Below are 22,351 nucleotides of genomic sequence, written 5' to 3' on the forward strand. Positions count from 1 at the left end.
CCTCAGCTGCCTCAAAATAAAGAGCAGAACTGACCCTCCACCACACCATCGATGCTTCTTGACTTTCAGTTTAACTCTGTTACACCTGGATAAAATGTCAGGTGAAGGAGTCAGGAACTAAGGGATGGAAGATTTAGTATGCTACTTCAAGTATTTCTACTTAAAAGCAACAACCTATAAAGAACTGGATGCTTCAGCTCTTATTGTTCACCTCTTTCTAAGGACTCTCATTTCCTTTTAAAGATAAGAGGACTGATAATTATTTAAACAAAATGTTTCTGAAACGCTAACCTGAGTAGCACAATCCCTACTATTAGACTTTATAGTCATTTATTTCTTCTATTTGACTCACTGTAACTATTAAGGCAGGAAACTAAAAAAGAAAAGGAGAATTAATTCTTCTTTCCCACTTTCCTCTAATTTTTGCAGAGTTTACCCACAAAGGAATGAGGTCTTTGTGAGTCTTGGGCTCCTTCCCTACCCAACAGTAGTGCCTGGAATATGGCAGGCCGTCAAGAAACGGTAACAGCCTGACAGTGGGAGATGCAGGTACCCAAAACCATTTTTAGAGAGGTTAAAAAGGGAAAAGAAGTGACTTCAAGAATCTGAGGAAGCAATCTCCTTCCTGAATACAGATACAGGTGAATATTGGAGAAAGGGCCCTCTTTTAGGGAAATACTGAATGGGCAGATTGCCATGAATTTGAATGGAGTGAGCCTACAGATGGCAAGACAGAAGCAAATTAGAATTACTGAAAATAGTAAGATGCAAAAATGCTAAGCAAGCTCTTTCCTGTTGAGACTTTATGACAAGGGCTTAGGATGTAAAATTCAGGTAGTGAAGTTCCTGAGGTTGTTTATTACATCAAGTGTCGGTTTGGGTTGGGGTGGGGACGAGTTGAGAGAGGCGAGCTGCAGTTAGATGCCACCTAGATCAGTTTGTGGGATCAAGTTCTCCCTGCCCAGTAGGGAATTTACCACTACTCAGAGACACGGGAGTCAGCCCGTGGAGATACTTACAGTGAGAAAGAATGTGATGTCAGTGGCAGTGATAGAAAAAGTCTCAATCTGTGTGACTCAGAGAGAGGGCTTCTAGCTGCAGGGGGAGCAATCGCTGGAGGACTGAATGAAGAGGCAGGGGACACTCTAAACGATGAGGCGTGGAGTAGGGATACCTCCCACACAGCAGAGGATGTAGAAAATGATGGTGATGGCAGCATAGAGTAGTGTGGTAACCATCAGAGGTCCATTTCTTACCAAGCCATCTCCATGGTGTCTGCAGCAGAGAAAACTGCTTGATAACAAAGAAAGAATCCGAGAATACTGATGCTGTGTGGAGCCATTTCAACAGATATCATCTTAGACTTTCTGGCAATGTGCCATGTAAGATCAAGAATGGACACTGACAGGCAGGCTGACCTTCAAGAACTCGTGTCCTATTACTAAAATAACTACAGAAATATTGACATTACACGCATGTGCTGAGTAAATGCCTTGTGAGAAGGAGCCAGTGGACTTGAGTAAAATCTAATTAATCACAGAGTGCTCAGCTCTTTCCCCAGAACATGAACTGGCGTCTCTATTCCAGTATTAATCATGTAAGCCAGTTTGGCTACTGATTCATGACCTGTAGATTGTTAGCTCCATTATACAGACTAGGTCATTTACTTTTTGTGTGGATTGCTTTGATCAATGATATTATTGCCCTGGAGAGCCCAATTTAGGATAGACTTAGGTCCGACCCTTTTAGGGAGGGAGTAGAGGTAAAACTGGATGAGAAATACATTGTCTTCATAGAAATGCAACGATTTACTAGGAAAAGAATATAGTAGAATAACATTTTTGAAGTATTAACCTTTTTCCCTGATATTTCCCCATTTCCTTTCTTTCTACACAAGATATTAGCTGTGTTCCTCATTCCAGGGAAAGGCACAAAGCTCGTGAGTCTCTTAATCCTGGCTTTGTTTTCCGAGAGCCTTGCAGGAAAGGATTAGAGGAGAGCCAAAATGTTTGGGAGACATATGGATTGAGAAGAGTGAGATGTCTCGAATCCCACACTAGAAAAATACTCCTCCAGGTTTGGGAAGGGAGAGAGCAATAGAGGGAAGTTGATGAGAGCAGAGTTCTGTGAACCTGACAGAGAGAAAGGCCTTGTACCTTTCTTCTCTAATATAGTCCTGGGAGGGCGGTATAAGGTCTGTGGTGCTCTCAAGGGCAGAAAATAGACCCAGATTTGTAGACAGAGTTTAGGAAAGGTGACAAGACCTCAGAGAGGGTGTGATGCTTACAGTATCTAGGCAGAGAGATCCAAAAGCAGTCTTTAAGTGATGGCTGAAAAGCAGCGCGAGAATTCCCATGCCTTTATGCATAAGAAAGAAGGGGCAGAAAGAACTGTCAGTCCTGGAGGAACCACAGAGAGGGGACCAAAGGTCATCACAATGATGACCAGTGTGGATAGACGAATGAAGTCCAGACAGCATCTCCCCCAGAGCTTGTCCTACGTTCCTTCAGTATTTAATGGTCACTCAGTCATTTAACAGATACTTGGAGAGCATCTCTGAGTCTCCAGGACTACTTAGTTTCTGAGGATACGTCTTGGAACAAAACTGAGGATCTTCCTGGTTTCATGGAGCTCACAGTCTAGTGCAGGAGATGGACAATATTCAATGAACAGATACATGCCACGTTAGATGGTGACAAGCCCAGTGAAAATTATGACTCAGGGCCTAAGGGTTATCAAGAGTGTGCACTAATTTTTTTTTATTAAGATTATGATAGTTAACAGCCTTGTGAAATTACAGTTGTACATTAGTCATGTTGTAGGTGCACCACTTCACCCTTTGTGCCCTCCCCCCAGCCCCCCATTCCCCTGGTAACCACCGATCAGTTCTCTTTGTCTATATGTTAACTACCACCTATGAGTGGAGTCATACAGAATTCGTCTTTCTCTGTCTGGCTTATTTTGAGAGTGTGCACTAATTTTGAATACGTGATATTTGCTCGGTGAAACCATTGAACTGAATTGACTGGAACTCATGCTCTTTGAAGCACTGGCAATAATTTCACTAACATTTTCTCAAGAAAGCGAAAATAGCAAATGAGAGACGCAAGTATTTATATAGGATTCATAAATAAAACAAACGAGCCAAAGACCTCATATAGACTGTAAAGAAAGAGAGATAAAAACAGAAATCACACAGGACAAGAAAAAAATTTATTTTTATTAATTTAAATCCAAATATGTCTGATTCCAAAACTTGCAAAGTGTTATGGCATCACACACACAAAAAAACCGTAGGCTTTGGATCTGAATTCCTCTTTCAGATCTTTCTAGTTATATTACCTTGGGCAAGTTGCTTAACTTTTCTTAACTTTTTTGAGCTTCAGTCTTCTCATACATAAAAGGAGATTAGTAATTCCAATCTCACTGGTTTGCTGTTGAGAAGATATATTTAACAAGTGATAATTTTAAAATATGATAATGTTATGATAAAAATATTATGATAATGTAAGTGCTCAATAAATGGCAATTATTAAAAAATGTTAGCTCCCTTCCACGTAACCCCTCACAGGTATGCATGGATTACATGCAGGAGTGGAAATGGAAATAATGTATAGTGATAATATATCACTGCTTTATGAGCAGAATGGAACATGGGACATTTTAAAGCAATTAGAGGGTGCCTTCAGTGTTCTCTTTTGGAATTTGCACTTGACCTCCATTCCCCAGCATCTGTCTAGGTGTCTTCCCTTACTGCAGAGGATATAGTCAGTTTGTTACCTGAGTACCAGTGCTCAGAGCTCCTGCAGCACCTGCACTCCTCCCAAGCAATCCTCTGTGCCCCCTGCTAGCCACTCTGGATTTGCTGATGCCATGTTCTCTCCTCCTTTCCAGCTCCTGGAACTTTCCTTTCCAAAATATTCCTCTTTCTAATCAGGTATGTGTGGCTTCTCCATAGATTCCTAGAAAATTATATAACTCTGAGTGATGAAGAACTTCTGCAGCTCCCAGGAATTGTATGATAATAACTCCCACTGGCATTTAGGAGTCAGATATCACAGGCTCCTTCCTGTCCCAGCTGTGCCAGTGTTTTCCCATCATACTTGTGGTTCCCTCCATTATAATCGCTCGCTGCACTGTATTGAAACCATCTGTTTTTAAAGCTCTCCCTCCGCTGGGGCTGTGAGCTCTTTAAGGCTGAGACCGTGTCTTACTTTATCTTTTAACTGCAGTGCTGGATGTAAACTGGGAGTTCAGATATTTAATTCAGCAAATGAATGAATAAAGCATCATCATCAAATACACAAAACACCTTGGCTCTGTGCCTAGCATTGTGCTAGTGATTTTACCTGTACTCAAATGTACATTTTAGTATTCTCCTCCTGTGAGTTCTGGTTACATAATTCAGGGTATGTACATCTGAAAGAGACACTTACCAGGCCAAACCAGATGGAAGTTCAACGGAGAGAGAAACTTTTAGCAGATGAGGACTTTTGGCTTTCCCAGATCACATGTAAACGTAGCCACACTTTCCTGCCTCTGTGTAATACCAGCTGTGGCTTTAGAATTCTGAATAAGTCACTGGAGAAAGACAAGGATACAGAAGGGGAAACGGCTTTTCCATTATTTTTTTTTTTTTTTTCGAGGAAGATTAGCCCTGAGCTAACTACTGCCCGTCCTCCTCTTTTTGCTGAGGAAGCCTGGCCCTGAGCTAACATCCGTGCCCATCTTCCTCTACTTTATATGTGAGACGCCTACCACAGCATGGCGTGCCAAGCGGTGCCATGTCCACACCTGGGATCCGAACCGGTGAACCCCAGGCCGCTGAGATGTGGAACGTGTGAACCTACCCGCTGCGCCACCGGGCCAGCCCCGCTTTTCCATTATTAAGCCATCTCTGTTTACTTGGAATTTATATCCATCTCCTGCCCACCCACAGCTGAATTCTTTCAAGGGCATGAATTTATATTTTTTTGACACCGTCTGAAGTACAATCTTCCGGAAGCTGAAAATTTCCCAGAAGGATATCCTGAGAAACTAGTTGGGTTTCTTCTCCAATAACATTCAAAACCATCAATTAATTCTTCAATGAAAAGATTCAAACCGCAAAGTTTGTAAATGGCATTGAAGGAAGCCAAACTAGCTGCATGCGTTAAACATTTTCCTCAACATGGATTGCAAGTCATTTGCATTTTCACTCTGCTGAGAGGGCCAGGGCTGGTGGGAATGCAGTAACTGGGACAAGCAATCCTGAGCCATGTGTCTCCCTGGGGAGGACTGACTTTTAAGGTGCCATAGGGATCAGTTAAAGAGGCCAGCCCGGGGTCCTCGGGTCACGTCTGAAAGAGGAAACAACAAAATCTTCATGGGAAAATTATGCGAGAATGAAAATAGCCTGAATGTACAAGTATTATGTAGCACCCTTGGGAGGTTATAAGCAGAGCCTGAAAAAGAAAAAAAAGGGAGTGAGGTGGGGAGAGAGGGGTAATGGAAAGAAAACTCAATTAGAAGTTTAGTCCCAACCGTGTTAGAATATTCCAGTGTGTGTGTTGCCATCTTTTTCTGGGCCTCAGTTTCCTCAGTGGAAATGTCACTTCCAGTTACATTCTGTGAGATACTTGCTAGCGCTGAAATTCTATGGTGCTGCTATCAAGTAAATCCCCTGGCTAAAAAGCAAAATAGACATGAAACAGAACATAAAACAACAGTAATTTTGAATGTGTGGAAAGTAAGAACACAAAAAGAAAGAGGGGGACGTTTTGCCATTTGATGACAGTCTAAGAGCTTGAGGATCCACACACCCTAACCCCCACCCCAGCTCTGTGCCTCAGACAACAAAACTGGTGCTGTTAGACTCTCAAGGGGAATGCTGGATTTAAATAATCCTCTAACTAAGAAGCCTTTTCTAGTCTTACCCACCCAGACCATAAATCCCCTTCCTGTGGGTTTCCCACTCACCCAGGCAAAAATAAGTGTTCTTCCTTTTTGTTTTCAATAGCCCCCAGTACGTATCTCAAAAAAAACACATCTCGTTATTTTGTAAATATTTCTTTGGATGTCCATCCTAGACTAGACCGGACCAGAGTGACAACTCCTTGATGAAAAGCACTGTCTTAATCACTTTGGTGTTAGGATCTATGGCAGTACTTGGTCCATAGTAAGACCTCAAAAAAGTATGTGCTGAGTAAATGGGAGAATAAATAAACGATTGCCTTGAAAAAGAAATTTGAGCAAAGGAAAAAGAGGAAGGTGGCTGGCAATATGACCTTTCAAATCCTTTCAAATCCAAGATTGTAAAACTTTTATTGATCCAATTAACCAAGTAGTTTTCTGAATGTCAACATGATTTTCTGACAATGCTCTTCCTTATCACTCCTCACTATTTGTTTTCTTAGACTTCTACTTACCTATTTCTTGGACCTACATTTCTGCCTGTCTCTCCTCCAGCACCAGAATGTCAGCATTCTTAGGCTGAATATTACTTTCATCCTTCTCTTTCCTCCATGTATACACAGTATTCTTTGCTCCTTTGTCTTGGGATGACAGGTTGGGAGAAAAACATCTTTTGAAACAGATTTCCAAATTGCTTAGGTGATGTACTTTTTTGTGTGAAGTTCCTTTTAAGCAAGGATGCTTTTGCAATTAGTTATAAACCAATCTTAATGATACTGTTCTTATTGGATGGATGTGTATCTGCCTACTGGCTAATTAATCATCTCAGGCCTATTCACCAGCTTCCTCCTCCTCCTCTCTCATTCCTGCTCCCTCCCTACCCCCAAGCTCCATTTAACCTTAGAAAAGGTGGTCTCATTCTGTCCTGATTTATTCCTGATCACTGATTTTCAATGTTGATTTAGATTAGAAATAAAACAATCAGAGAATCAGAGTGTAGATTTTAGAGTATCCTGATACAGGAAACCTGTAGAAGTGGAGGATTTCTTCAACACTGTGCTCTCGGAAGAAGCAGTGAAAACACCTTATGTCTTTATTAGAAAGGTGCTCAGAAAATTGGCTCACCCCAGAGGGCTCTTAGGCGTCATTTAAATACGCTCAATGCTCAAATTATCCCTATCTTTGAGCGCTTCCAATCAGAGTCATGCAAGAATTTCATCATAGATGAGATTCACATTTTTCAATCAGATGGTGCATTGGTGTGGTTTAGAATTATAGAACATTAAATTTGCTCTGCCTCTTTCATTTTTACGGGTGAGGAAACTCAGGCACAGAATGGAGCGGCTTATCCAAACTCACACAATTAGTGGCAAACCTAGAATTAGAGTCCATGTCTAGTGCTTCTCTTTTAGCAAGAGAAAGTCTTTTTCCAATTAGCTTCCTTGGAGACTAAAATTCCCACCTTTCAAATCTCTTCTTATTTAAGTTTGTCTCCAGAAATCCCCGGACAAAATACCAGTATGTTACTGGGGAGCATGGTGCATTCTCATAGCACTTCCTGCTATAAATTTGGTTTTCAGATTAGCTCCTGACCCCTGGTAGAAAGTAGGACCCTGAGGGATTTGGGTGCATCAGACAGGCACACTTGGCTGTTGGGAGTGGAAGAAAGGAAATGGCTGGAATGACATTTCTAAGTCTGTGTTTTGTAGAAAACTCAATGTTTTGTAGAAAACTCATCTTACAGATGTAAGATGCTAAATATGGGCCAAAAAAGTAACCTTGGTTAAATCAATTGAAAAATACTGGAAGAAACTAGGTCTCTCACATATTGCTGATGGGAATGTCAAATGGTATAGCTACTCTGGAAAATAATTAGGCAGTTTCCTAGGAAACTTAACATACAGCCCAACAATCACATTTCTGGTCATTTATCCCAGAGAAGTGGAAATATATGTCCACACAAAAACGTATATGTGAATGTTCATAGAAACTTTATTTGTAACAGCCAAAAATGGAAAACAATTCAAATACCTTTCTATGGGTGAATGTTTAAATAAATAGTGCTATATACATAGCATGGAAACGACAATTGATACATGCGGCAACTTGGACGGATCTCAAGGGAATTATGCTGAATGAAAAAAAGCTAATCTCAAAAGATTATATTGTGTATGGTTCCATTTACAAAAAATTCTCAAAATGACCAATTATGGAGTTGGAGAACATATTAGTGGTTGCTGGAGGCTGAGGAGGGCGATGAGTCACACTGAAGGGGTAGCTAGTTATCCAGGCTGGAGTTATAAATTTGGGAGCCATCACCATACAGATGGCACTTAAAGCCAGGAGATTAGATGCACTTTGGAGAAAGTGAAGACAGAAAAGACGAAAAGTCCAAGTGCCAGCCCTGGGTCGGATATATTTAAGAATCCACAAGAGAAGGAGGGATAAGCAAAAGAAACTAAGATTTGGCCAGAGAGTGTAAGAGTGGTGGGATTTGGGATGATGGTTTTTCTTTTCATATTTTCCCCATTGAAATTTTATTACTTTAAAAAGGAAAAAAAAAACCCAGCTCAAACCTTTTTTGATATGATTGCAAACTCCTTGAAGACAAAGCAAATTTTCTATTGCTTGCTCTGGGATCTCTTTACGTACTCCAGCTCCACTGAGAAACCCACATACCTCACAGAGAAAGATTTTGTTAATTCAAGGAACACATTAGCTAAGGTGTTTGATAGGCATGATAGAAGATTAAGTTCATCTGGTATACATTTTATTGTCTTCCATAAAGGTAACTCAGGGAAGAAAAATCTAAATTGTATTACTAGACGACTTCCAGACTTACATTTCCCTTCCTCTAGATTCTAAGCTTCATAAGGTGAGGGATAGTAACAATCTAGTTTTTTTACATGGTCACTTCCACTTAGTAAGGCTCCATAATACCTAAAACATTTAGGTCTGTTAAAAACCCAGAAATACCCTTAACTTTACATTTATGAGAAACTCCTTTGCTAATGACTAAGTCCTGGGCAGAACTTGTCTGTAATTTTTACATGGCCAAATTTTTTTCCCTTTTATGGATGGAGTTTTATAGATCATAAATTCAAATGCTCAGAGAACCTTAGAAGCTATTTATTCTTACCCTTTCTACGGATCCTCTGACATTGAATTACTGGCTCAACAGAGCTTAGCTGGAATTGGCACTTTTCTAACACTAATAATATTTTCTATTTTTTCAGGGTCTCTCTGCCAAGAGCTTAAAAGTCGTGAGGTGAGATGAGCAGAAAAAGGCATTGCCTTCCCAAAGACCAAAGCTTGAAATTTCACCCTTGCATCAGCCACAGTAAGGCTTTCTCTAGTCCCATCACAGCTCACTTCAACAGGTTTTCTTTAGCAAAGGTGTAGGGAACCTGGGTTCTATTTGTAGCTATGCAGCTAACTAGCTGTGTGACCTTGGACAAGTCTTTTAATCTCGAAGCTGCAATGACTCAATTATAATGCTATACCACTACCTCACTTTCACTGCCTCTTCAGTTTACTGTGGGAACACGTAAGACAATATTCATGATTGGTTCAAGACATATAGGTGGTTAAAGGCCACTGCCCGTAATATATTCTTTACATATTTGTCTTTGGCTTTCTTTTTTTCTTTGCACTCATTTATGATAATTTCATGGCTGCTGTGATTGTTTCTAAAAGGTTAAAGCTGCAACTTGTGTCTCTAGTCACGCTCTCTCTCTAGCACCTCAGTTTTAGATGATCAGGAGTTCGCTCTGCAGCACTGTAGCCTAAGCCACATTTGCAGAAAGACAGGGCTCAACTGGAAAACCCAATGGTCATCTCTGGGCCCTTGTGTCCTGGGTCAACAAGATCTATTAGGTGGTGTTAAAGTAAATGAATGGGCTAAGTACTTCCAGCCTCAAACCCATATTACTCTAGGAACTGTGGCAGTATAGTACCAACTGACAGGAATGCCATGTACTGAACCAGGAGTAGCTGAGCCAAGGCAGAAGAAGATAAATCTAATGAGGAGAATAATAGCTAGCACCTATTAGTGCTTTATGATATAAATTCATTTAACCTCCTTAAAAACCTTACACAGCAATTACCATCATTCCCCATTTTATAAAAGAGGAAACTGAGGCACAGAAAGAACTAGTGACTTTTTCAAGGAAATATTGAAGGTTTGGTAGAATGTTGGTAGCATGATTTAATCTTCTAAAAGGAAAATCTTCCTTGACGTTGTGAAAAACACAAATGAGAAGAATGATGATGAACATACTAATTAAGAGGCCTGTTGCCATAGTGCAGGTGAGAAATGAAAACCTAAACTAAAAGCTTATAGAAGGAGGAGCTGATTCTTCCTTCTTTACAATATCATGGGAGAGACATTTTTACTCTACTCCCCTTAAAGCAGAGTATTGGAGTGGACACTTCCTGTCTCTTTCCACCCATGTTTGTTCCAACTCAGGGAACAGGAGTGGAGGATTTGAAAGTTGAGAGCTTCATGCCCTGTGGGGTAACTTCACTTGGCAATGTGTTTATTAAATTGAATGACATTATGAGTGCTTTTCTTATTCTCCTTCCCTTTTGTACTTTCTGCTCCTTGTCTTATAGGAGGGCACAGGGCTTTCTCACATCTCGCATCCAGCATGAAGCAGACGAACCGAGGCAAATGTTCCTCCATTTGGTGAAGGTGGACCATTTTCCAGCTTCTTCTTTGTCATGTGAACGAATAAATTGGACCCTACTCTTCCCACTGATGCTGATGTCCACATTTAGGGCAAAGTGTTAAGATGGTCCCAGGTTGGCCCAAGATCCTGGCTGCAATCTCAAATCTAGCTTTACCAAGAAGCTCTGTATTTCGTGTTTTACTGAACAGCCATTAGTAAAGCTGATTCTTTCTACCTTTTATCCCTCTATACCTGTTAGGATTCTAAGGAAAGGAAGGGTTATTAGTACCTGAGATTGCACGAGGAGCACCACTGGGGATGGAATTCAAAGGTTCATGTTCACCAAGCAGTGTTTTTCCGAGGAAACGCTCATTCCTGATATTTTGAGGAAACTCTGCTTTTCTGCTTGACCAGTCCCCAGGACAAGGAAATCAGTTTGTCTGTCTAAGTCTTAGGTTCCTTATCTGAAAAAATAAGCATTAGGGAGAGTTCATTTTAAACCAGGGTAATGCGATTCTCCATCCCCCGTTAGATTCATAGTGTAGGACATTATAGAGCCTGATGAGTTTTCTATCATTTCATCTTTTATGGCAATCAAAACTCCATCTGGATCTCCAAGACACCCTGATGGATGTCAGAAGTCATTAAAGTAAAAGAGTAAAGATAAACAACAGGATGTTGTCTTTGATCCTTGGGCCTGGTAATCAGTCCATTAAAAAAATAGAGGGTGAGGTCCAGTAACGCTCTCTAACCATATTAAAGCCAAGGCAGATCTGACTTTCTGCATGTTTCGGGGGCCTGTTGCCCTCACCCAGATCTAATAAAGAAGGTGGTTTTATCTCTGCTCTTATTAACACTGTCACTCTCTGTACTGAGGGAGATAATCTGGGCAAGAAGAAAGTGAGATCTGGAAAGCTGAGCACCAGCATTGTCCTGTACACATATCTAGGAGTGCCCCTAAGGACAAACCCATTGTATCTAATGTCTCTTTTCATGCTGTTTCATTATTTTCATAAAATTATAGAATTTCAGAGATTCAAATCCTTCCTTTTGCATGGAAGAAACAGAAGTGCAGCCCAGAGAGACTGATGATTTGCTCAAAGTCGTAGAGCAAGGAAGTGGTGGAGTAGGAACAACTAAGAAAATGTATTAATTGATTGAAAGAACAGACATTGACCATCTACCATAGGCCAGCATTGTGCTGGGCTCTAAGAGTAGGATTAAAAGATGAATAAATACTAATTGTTGCCTGCCCCCCAGGAGCAATAAACTATTGATGGCGCTGTAAAAGAACTTTGTGTAATATACAATGGGATCACTCAGGAAGGAGTGACCATTTTTTCAGAAAAGAAGATATATATCCTTTTTATGTATATATATATATATAAAATAATCAACTTTTAGTCAATGCAATTGCAATATGCAATATAATTTCTGTAACTAAAGGGGTATATGGATAATTTGAAAATGTTTTGGTGGAGTTAAATGCACTTTAATTGGATTTGTTTGCCCGATGGTCAATCTTAATAGTTACTGATTACATACCAAAGTGATCTAAAATAGAAGTTCACCCAGGTCACAGATAATATGGTTAGGAAGACATGACCTAAGAATGGTGCCAATATCGCAAGGCTGGGAAGAACCCTGAAAGCTCACTAATTCACCTGACTGAAACAAAACTCACATTCCTCTTAAAAATTTTCTTAAGTTATTCAGATGACTATTTAATGTGTCTTGGAAAGACTTTCCAGTTTTTGGAACGTTTTTCATCGCAATAAATTCCATAGGAATCAGCAGGTAATACTAGCCGCATAGCATAAATTGCTCACAGAGACAAGTGGGTTTGATAACAATATGTCACATTAAGAGCTATTCTTCCTGTAGATTAGAGTTGTCATTAAGTGCTTAGGTGTGCTTTCTCTCAAATGGCTATTCTGCTTTTAATTGCAGGCCAAATCGAGGGCATAATCTGAGTGAGTTATCTGGAGAAGATAATTATTACACCTCAACTGTATAGAACACAGAAGTTGTTTAAGCTGCCATTTGTTGAACACACACAATGGGTCAAGTGTCATTTTAAGTATTTTACGTATATTGTCATAGTTGATCCTCATAACAACGCTTTGAAATTGATATTACATCCATTTTTACGAACGAGGAATCAGAGGTAAAATAATAAAAAATAATATACCTAAATTTACACAGGTGGTACATAGTAAAGCTAGGATTTGCTTTTGCATTCTCAACTCTGATGCAATAACCATTATGCCAGGCATTTCAGAAGATGCAGCAATATAAAAGTCATGGTTCTGATTCCTGGGGTCTTACAATATGCTTGGGGAATTAGATATTTAGGAAAGCAAAGTGATGTCAAGCTAATATGTTAGAAGCAAAGTCTTATAGCAATGTTTAAAAGGCAAAAGAGGCAACTGGGAAGGCTTCTTGGAGGAGAAGGGAACTTGGTGAAACGTCAAAAGAATTATTTCTACAGGTTATCATGAGGAAAAAGAGAATTCCGGGCAAGGGTGCTTGAACAAGTATATTGGGTATGCTTGGAAGTCAGTGGATAGATGGCTGAATGGAGTTCCCCGACGCGTGAGGGACTGTTGAAGAGCAGGAGGCTCGAAAAGTGGAGACGGGTGAAAGGAGCAAGGCCACAGCCTATTTCCCAAGAAAAATAATTGGAAGAGTTTTAAAGCTACAAAAGTTCTCACTTATTTCACGATTTATCAGTGGATAAAAGTCTATATTTCACTGTTGCTATTCTGAGGAAATTTATTCAGCAGAGTACATTCAATAATGTAATCTAAGGCTTTATTTCTCAGGTCCTCTCTCTCTAGTACCCCCTCACCTCTGTCTACCTAGATAATATGGGAGTCAGGGAGAAGGAAATGAATCCAAGATCTGTGTACCTTTATGGGGCATGTAAAGAGGGAGATAGTTGGGAGGCAGACCTCTAGATGTCCATTATGGAACCAGGCCTTTCCAGTGACAGTGGAGCCCGGGACAATGCTCTCTTCAATATCCATGTCATTGGATTTGTGAGAGATTGGCTGTTCTAATGAAAGCTTTCTGACTCATTAAACCCTCGGATGATGCTGTGTTGTGCTGAGTGTGTGATTCTTCAGTCTTCAGTCTTGCTCTCATGGATCCCTGTTTTCAGGGAATATGTTGGTTCGTTTACTCTCTCTTTGGAACCAAGCATGCAGTGAGTCAACAACCAGAGCTGACGACAAAGTCCCCACATCATCTTTTCTGAGTTCTTTATTTTGTTTTTCATTTGTTGTAAATATTATTGTTTCTGCTAAAGTTGTTTTTAAAATTTTGTTTTAAAAAAGTAAAAAAATCCCTTGTAATCCCTGTAGCCTGCTGTCTCTGAGTCATAGAAGCTGTTACGGTATAAACTTGGGAACAATCTGTTTGATAAACTTTGGTGTGTTCAGCGCTTTGAGGATCGTTCCTGAGCAAGAGCAGCCTAATGAATTAGTAGATACATAGAGAAGCTGCAAGAGAGACAGCAAGTGTTTACTCATCGAAGTAATTTCTGGGAATGAAACTTGGAACAGTCTTTGGAGGATTCTGTGTTCTGTGTCGGCAAAACTATTGTCATGGAGAGTCGGGCTTTATCTTCCTGACTCTGTAGACCCCACGCTGCTTCTGGTAAATGCTTTTACCAAATTACTCATTGACTTGGGATAGGTCTCAAACTGGCAACAACAGTGAAAATGGCAACAGTGGTAATGTTAGCTCTCAGCTATTCTTACAATAGGCCAGAACTATATTCAATCCTTCATGTAAGTTATTACATTTATTGCTTAACAAAACTGTAAAGTCAGTATTTTTAAATTTTATATTAGAGAGTTTAAATACCTTAGGCAAATTTATACAGCTATTGAAGGAGCCAGGCTTTTCTTTCATCTGATTCTAAAGCCCATATCCTTAAGCATTGTAATATTCTACCTCTCAGATTCGCTGATTCTCTGCCAAACCAATGTATGTGTGTGTGTGCGTGCACGTGCACGTGTGTGCGTGTGTGTGTGTGTGTGTGTGTGTGTAAATGCCTCCTCCTGTGTATAAAGACACCCATATAAACGTATCTCTGCTCTTTTGAGTATAGAATATTTGCTAACACGTAATAGATCTATCACCATTCTAGGTGATCTGCAGCTAATTATAGACACTGCCTTTATTCTCTCCTACCCATAGTCCAACCAACACGCATTTATGGAGGTAACTTTTTATTATACAGATTTGACCATGTCATTACTGCCCTCAGAAAACTTTTGGAGTTCTCTGTGGAAAATGTGATAAAGTCTAAACTCCTCAGCCCTCCATCAACTTTCCCTCTGCTTAATTTTCCAAACTTACTTCTCGTTATATCTTCCTTCCAATTCTAAGTTTTTCTTGAAGTAGGACACCAGCATCCCACCAATATACATGCAAGTTCCTGTCTGTACACCCTTTTGCATGATGATATCCCTTCTGCCTGAAATTCCCACCTGAAAACATTTAAGACGGAATCTGCCTTTGCATTTTCTAATTGTACACTAAATTTGATTATGGTGTATTTCAAAGTTTGACTTCAAGTGTAATACTCATTTGTGTACGTATCTGTCTTACGTCACAGCTCTCTTCCACCTGTGTTCCTGTCAAGCTTGGGAACAACATCTGGTTCATTTTGTATCTACAATGTCTTGCCTAATGCTTAACACATGCTCAGAAAATGTTGGTAAGTTGAATCAAATATTCACTACTGTTATCCATTACTATAACTACTTCGTTTCAGCACTGCACAGAATGTACTTATGCCATGAAATGAACAAATGTAAATATTTTTCTGATTTATTTAAACAATGTGCCATGTTTGATCCATTATCTGTCTTTATGGAGCCACTAACTTAGGTGTTTAGGTCAAAACAAAGAGATTCAATTTGATGTCCCACTTCCTTGATCCCAGAGCCAGTTATGAAATGAGAAGTAGCCTGAGGTGCTTGAGATAAATACTCTATGGACAATTCCTCTTGTTTAATCTTGAGCATAAAATACTTAATACAAGTACTGTACTTATGCAGCCATTCATTTTCCTAATAATGACTAATCATACCCCTAGAAGGCCAACCAAAGTTCTCCATCAATTATAGCCACTGGCCAATTCTCCATCTCCAGTGAAAATATTGGGTCCTTTTCTATTTCAAATATTTTAACTTATTTTTATATGTGAATGTCTGTTTCTGTCCGTCTTTTCTATCTTAAACTGAACAGATAAGAATTGAGTGGCCATACCAAAGCCTGGTCAACCTGATAATTTCAGTCATTTTAATTTAACAAGTGAATTTGATCAACAGCTTAACGAGCTGATTCGAGCTACACAGCTGAATTGGAATTCAGATACTGAGAGTGGACATGATCTACGGGTCTTGAGTTGCATATGCGTGACCCATACCTGCCTGGAAGGACACAGTTAACCAGCAAAACTATAGTCTGAAACATGGGTTAGAGGAACAACTTTATCACAGGAAAACAATTTCCTCCTAGGTGCTGCAGGTAAGGGAGGCACTTGTAGAGAGAGATAAGATGCAGTCTTATAGGTGTCGATGAAAATAATCCATAACCAATCTATAAATGAAAATTTGGGAGAGTTTATTCTGAGCTAAAATCTGAGGATCATGGCCCAGGGCCTTTCTTCCTGAAGGAAGAAAGGGCACTGAAGAAGTGGGGTGCACAAAGTGGTTATATACCCCCAAACAAGATGTTTCACGTATGATTGAAATGTCCCTTTTACAATAGTCGTGAGACTGCTCTGTCGGCACAGCGATTGATGGACACAGCAGGTAGGTCTGATGTGTTGGTGGACACAGCAGGGTGGCAGGTCTGTTGTCTCAAGCTGGGTGGTCACAGGTGAGCTGAGTGGTCAAAGGTGAATGCAGCAGTCAGTTCCTAGCCTAAGGAAAGATGCTTATCCTTAAGGAAATGCCAGTGTCGGGGGAAGTTGCACCTTTATCTTAAGGCCATTTGTTCTTGCCATAGGAAATGTTTTAAAGCAGATATGCAATGCCTGCTCAATGGCCACAGTCAGGCCCTTTTGGAAAAAACAAAGTCAGGCCAAATTAGGTTTACACCAAATGGCTTCCTCATATACTCCAATATATCCTATTGCTTGCCATTTCAGTTTGTCAAGGAAAAGATTTTAAAGCAATGGGAGAGAGTCTGCTGGCAATGTTTAGACCAGGAGATAATGTACTTCGAAGTACATTAGAGATATTCATTCAACAAGTATTTACTGAGGGCCTATTCTATGCCAGACATTGTTTTAAGAACTGAGGATACAGTGATGAACAACAACAAAAATCCCTGCCATCATTAAACATACAATCTAGTTTGAGAAGAAAATAAACAAATAACACATAATTCAGACATTATAGAAGAAAAAGAAGTTAAAGTCATATAGCATCCAAGGATAAGTGGAGGAATAGATATAATTTCTGAGAGAGTGGTCAGAGATCTCTCACCTGATGACGGGTGAGCAGAAACCTGAAAAAAGCTAGGATGCAAGCCATGAAACTATCTTGGGAAGAGTGTTTCAGGCAAAGAGCGGATGCAAAGAATGGGCGAGTATATATGGTGGGTTTGAGGAAGAAGAAGGGCATGTTGCTTGGGGCACTGTGAGCTAGGAGATGAGATCAGAGAGGCAGTCAGGAGAAAGATCATGTTGGACCCAGGCAGATTCTTTTTTAATTGAGGCAAAATTTATATACAGCGAAATACACAGATTTTATGTAGAGAATTAGATAAATTTTGATAAATACATTCACCCATGTAACCCAGTCTTTTTTCATTTTAGCCATTCTAGTGGGTTCATAGATCTCATTGTAGTTTTAATGTGCATTTTTCTGACATATGATGATGTTGAATACTTTTTCACATGCTTCTTGTCCATTTTTATATCCTTCTTTTTAGAGGGTCTATTCAAGTGTTTTGCCCATTATATTATTAGTTTGTAGGAACTATTTATATATTCTGCATACAGGAAGGTAAGGACTTCTAATATTATTGTTGTCTAACTGTGAAGGGAAGCCATCAGAAGATTTTGAGCATGGAATAACGCAAAGCCAGTAGTATAGTTATGCAAATTTTGCAGTGCACAACTTTAGGAACTGCCATTCACATTTGTAGCCATCATAGATAGGTATATTTGTTATAATTCTCCATTAGATGTCAGCAAATGTCTTAAGGAAGAGACAGCTTTTTTTAACTCTCTCAAAACACCGTTTGAGTTAGTGGTGGACCACCGCCATGAACTTTTACGAGGATCGTTCTGTCTTTTGTGTGAAGAATTGACTGTAACAAAGCAAGGGTAAGAAGTTTTCTAAGTAGAAGCTTGAAAGTATCAATTGATTTTTTTGTTTGTTTGTTTGTTTTAAGCTGCATAAGATGTGAGAAGAGAGACAATCTAAAGCAGTAACAGTTTCCAAACAGAATTTAAAGGAAATATGAAGGACCCAGGATGTATTAGATTGGAAAATGAAACTTTTTCACATGTCTAGTCTCAAACTAGCATAAGATTCTCAAAGTAAGAAATGGCCTCATGTTATAGATAAAATTAAGGTCAAGACTGTAAAACTCTTTGTTTGAATCCTTTGAAGTATTTAAGGTGATACTAGCTAGACTCTCTTAACTAGGCAAAAGACCTTCTAAGAATCGTAAAGGCGTTGTCCTGATATAACCTGATACATAGAAAGCCCACAAAGTTTTTAAGCTCACCTGTGACCACCCTGCTGTGTTCACCGAGACAGCAGACCTACCTGCTGTGTCCATCAATTTGATCAACAGCTTAACGAGCTGATTCGAGCTACACAGATTAAATTAAGAAGGGTCAAAGACAACACAAAATGCAAGAGCTCTCTGAACCCCTAACTTTCTACAGGCTGAAAGTACACTGAAAAACTTACTCAGCTGCAAACACAGTCATCATTTCTTATGAATAAAGAAAGGTATCTCAGAGGGCAAGATCAACACTCAGAGGGAAAGACCAAGAGATAAGAAGAACCATAGGTTAGGGAACTCCTCTCAGGGATTAGTACTGGGCCCTAATCAAGGAACATTCTGTACACCTGTAGAAGATGGAATTAACAACAGGCGCATGGTTGGAGGTGAGAACTGCTACACACCAGTGTTTCTATGAGTTTCTTGTCCTTTGCCTTTGAATAGGAATTCCTATAGCAAATATCCTACCCATTTTCAACATTTGTCTTGTATGTTTGGGCAGAGATAATGTCATTTTAGGTCACAGTTCTCTGTGCTAAGAGAACTACATCCAAGATACTTCACCAATATCTGGACCAGATTTATATTAGGAGATCATGGACTTTAAGCCTGATGCTCTGATTGGATGAGAATTTGGGGGTCTGAAAGAGGAGTGAGTATATTTTGCATGTGGAAGGGATATGAATTGTTCTGTCCTGAATTGACTGCAGTAGATTGTTTGCAAAGCTGGCTGCAGCAATTCATTACATTCTGCATGTCCCTTTACTCTTCCCATTTAGAAACAGAGTCTCTTGCCCTTCTCCTGAATCTGGAATGGCCCTGTGACTTGCTTTGATCAATAAAATGTGGCAGAAATGATGGTGCGCAGCTTCTGAGGCCTGACATTATGATACCTTGCAGCTTCCACCTTTAATCTTTTGCAACACTCTTCTGAGACTTCCCAGGATGAAAGAAAACATGGAAGGCAAGACTAATCCATCAACCAGCACCAACTGACAGACTTGGGAGTGAGGCCATCTTGGGACTCCCAGCTCAGCGAACCCTCTTGGTAAACGCAACCCTATCAGTGAGCCCATACCAAGCCAGCCAATTCACAGAGATGTGAGAAATAATAAATTGTTACTGTTTTAAACCTCTAAATTTTTGTGTACTTTATTACACAGCAATAGATAACTGAAGCAGAAATTGACTTTGTTATCAAAAATCTTCTCCCAAAGAAAACCTCTGACTCAGATGGCTTCATAAGTGAATTCTATAATATTTTTGGAAGAAATAAAGCCATTCTGCACAAACACTTCCTAAAATAAAGGAAGAAGTAATATTTCATATCTAGTTTTTTGAGGTCGGCAAAACTGTGATGTAAATAACCAAGTATATTTATTACAAGGAAAGAAAGTGTTAGATCAATATTCCTCATGAACATAGGTGTAAATATCCCTAAGATAATATTGGAAAATTGAATCACGCAATATATAAAATGCAAAACATATCAATGCCAAGTGAGTTTTATCCCAGTAATGCAAGTTTGGTCTACTAATAATCAACCATTAATTTGCTATCTTAATAGAATAAAGGAGAAAATATGGTCATCTCAGTAGAGGCATAAAATTTTGAAATTTTAATGCCCATTTATGATTATGAAATACTCTGAAAAGTAGGAATAGAAAGAAATTTCCTCTGATAAAGAACATCTATTAAAATCCTACAGTGAACAGACAGAATGCTTTCTCCCTAAGATCCAAAATAAGGCAAGGATATTTGCTTTTATTCCTTCTATTCAACATTGTACTTGAGTCCTAGCCAGCAGTAGGTCAAGAAACATAAATAAAAGATTTAGAGACTGGAAATAAATATTGATTGATTGATTTAAATATTTATTTTCAAGTAGTAGGATTATTCACATAGAGATTTCCAAAGAATCCTGCTGCCATTGGGAATTTTTAAAGCAAAGAAATAGCCTGCTCGTGAATTATCAATAGATGGTAAAGCTATTTGGCAAAACTTGAGTGAGGAATAGGATCCTTATAGAATTTCAAAACATCTCTCCACATATCACTTATTCACTACAAAGAGAAAAAATAGTTATTTACTATGGAAAAACCTCACAGACAGCATTTTAATCAAGTGATCAAAGTTAATGTCACCAATAATGGGACAAAGTTAATGTCACCAATCATGTGCCTCTTGATATGATGCACTGAAAAAGACAAAACATCACCCATGTTGTATTCCTGCCCAAGATGCATCGCCTGAATCTAACCATGAAGAACTATTTTAAAAATCCAAAGTCAGGGACATTCTAAAAACTGACCTTTACTCCCTAAAAATGTCAAGGTCATAAAAATCTGAAGAATTAGAGTCAAGACAACTAAATGAATGAGAGATCTTGTACTGGATCCTGAAGTAGAGGAAAAAATGATATAGAGGACATAAAATTTGAATATAGGCAGTATAGTAAATATTATTATATTGATGCTAAATTTTCTGAATTTGATCAATGTATAATGGTTTTGTAGGAGGATGTCCTTGTTTTTAGGAAATATATATTGAATTATTAGGAAGTAAAGGGCCATTATATTTGCAGTGTACTCTCAAATGATTTATAAAAAAAATAGATGTCTCTGTATGTGTGTCTAGATGAAGGATATGAAGGAGTACTTTATTGACCCTGCAACTCTTTTCAAATAATTTCAAAATAAAAAGTTTTTAAAAAGTGATGGTGGGGCCAGCCCCGTGGCAGAGTGGTTGAGTTTGTGTGCTCCACTTTGGCAGCCCAGGGTTTCTCTGGTTAGGATCCAGGGCGCTGACATGGCACCACTCATCAAGCTGTGCTGAGGCGGTGCCCTACATAGCACAAGCAGGGGGACCTACAGCTAGGTTATACAGCTGTGTACTAGGGGGCTTTGGGGAGAAGAAGAAGAAAAAAAAAGAAGATTGGCAACAGTTGTTAGCTCAGGTGCCAATCTTAAAAAAATAAAATTTAAAAAAAAGTGATGGAAACTGTGATAAACAGAATAACAGATGCCCAGCCTACTGCATTCAAATCCAGTTTTAAAAAAATCCTCTGGACCAAAAAAAAAGACCAGCAGGTCACTTCCAACTCATGGGTCACCAGGTTGCAACCTCCTGAACTGTATAATCTCAAGTTCAAATTTCTTTCCTCAACCATCCTCAGTCTCAACCTAATTTGTCTTTCCAGACATGCCTTCCACTGCTCTCCACTCAGTTTTTGATGCTGGCTAACCTGCTCTGCCCCAGTGCTCACAGAGACATTCTGTTCTTCACATCTGGGCTCATGCCGTCCTTCACCTTGGAAGCATTCTCATTTTCTCCATCTATGCATTTTCTCCTATTCTTCAAGTTCCTTCTTAAATTCCACCTCTTCTCTGAAATCTTTTCTAATGATGCCTGTCCATAATCATGTCCTCTTCCTCAGAACTCCGGTGTATTTATGGTGTGCAACACACTATTGTATTGATTGATTAGTTGATCAAATAGAGGTCACAGCGTCTCAGCAGACTGAAGAGGCAGGATGCCGTGCCTGGGCACATCTTCTGTTTAATGACTTTCTCTTTTACCTGATGCTCCTCTTTGTTCAGATAGACTTTGCCAGCTGATCCCCAGTCTCTCAAGAAGTGTAGTATATTTCTATACTAACATACATGGCAAATTTCAAGCCAGTCATTATTGTTCCCAGACTTACTAAGTATAAAACTAGGGCTCCCATAACCAGTTTGTACTCATCTTTAACAATCTGGGAAGACCATACCAGAAATATATCAGACATATATTCTTTTCCTCAGAAGGCACAGGCAGTTTCATTGAGTATGAACAGTGAATGAAGAGATATCAAGACTGTATCTCTGCTCATCGCAAACAGGCAACTCAGAAAATTGTTGCTACTTTAAATTTTAGACAAACGGACCAGTCTCCATCCCATAGTTTTTCCACAAAACAACCTATCACAGAATTATAGTGGTACATCTTAAACCGAATCAAGCAACTGCTTGGTTCACTGTCCTCCC

At 39.4% G+C, this 22,351-nt stretch overlaps 1 long non-coding RNA gene across 4 annotated transcripts in view; it reads left to right on the top strand.

Moving 5' to 3' along the window:
• Positions 1-19,466, top strand: part of LOC103549730 (uncharacterized) — a 54,778-nt gene extending 35,312 nt beyond the window's left edge. The window contains exons 2-6 of one of the 4 annotated variants that reach the window (XR_544597.2): positions 9,129-9,232; positions 10,507-10,585; positions 12,513-12,729; positions 15,190-15,291; positions 19,106-19,466. This is a non-coding gene — a long non-coding RNA (uncharacterized lncRNA). The remainder of the gene's footprint in view (positions 1-9,128; positions 9,233-10,506; positions 10,586-12,512; positions 12,730-15,189; positions 15,292-19,105) is intronic. The other 3 variants (XR_011536858.1, XR_544596.2, XR_544595.2) reach the window with 3 other exon arrangements.
• The last annotated feature ends 2,885 nt before the right edge of the window (positions 19,467-22,351 follow it).

This window comes from Equus przewalskii, unplaced genomic scaffold (genome assembly GCF_037783145.1).
Source record: "Equus przewalskii isolate Varuska unplaced genomic scaffold, EquPr2 ChrUn-3, whole genome shotgun sequence".
Classification (NCBI taxonomy): domain Eukaryota; kingdom Metazoa; phylum Chordata; class Mammalia; order Perissodactyla; family Equidae; genus Equus; species Equus przewalskii.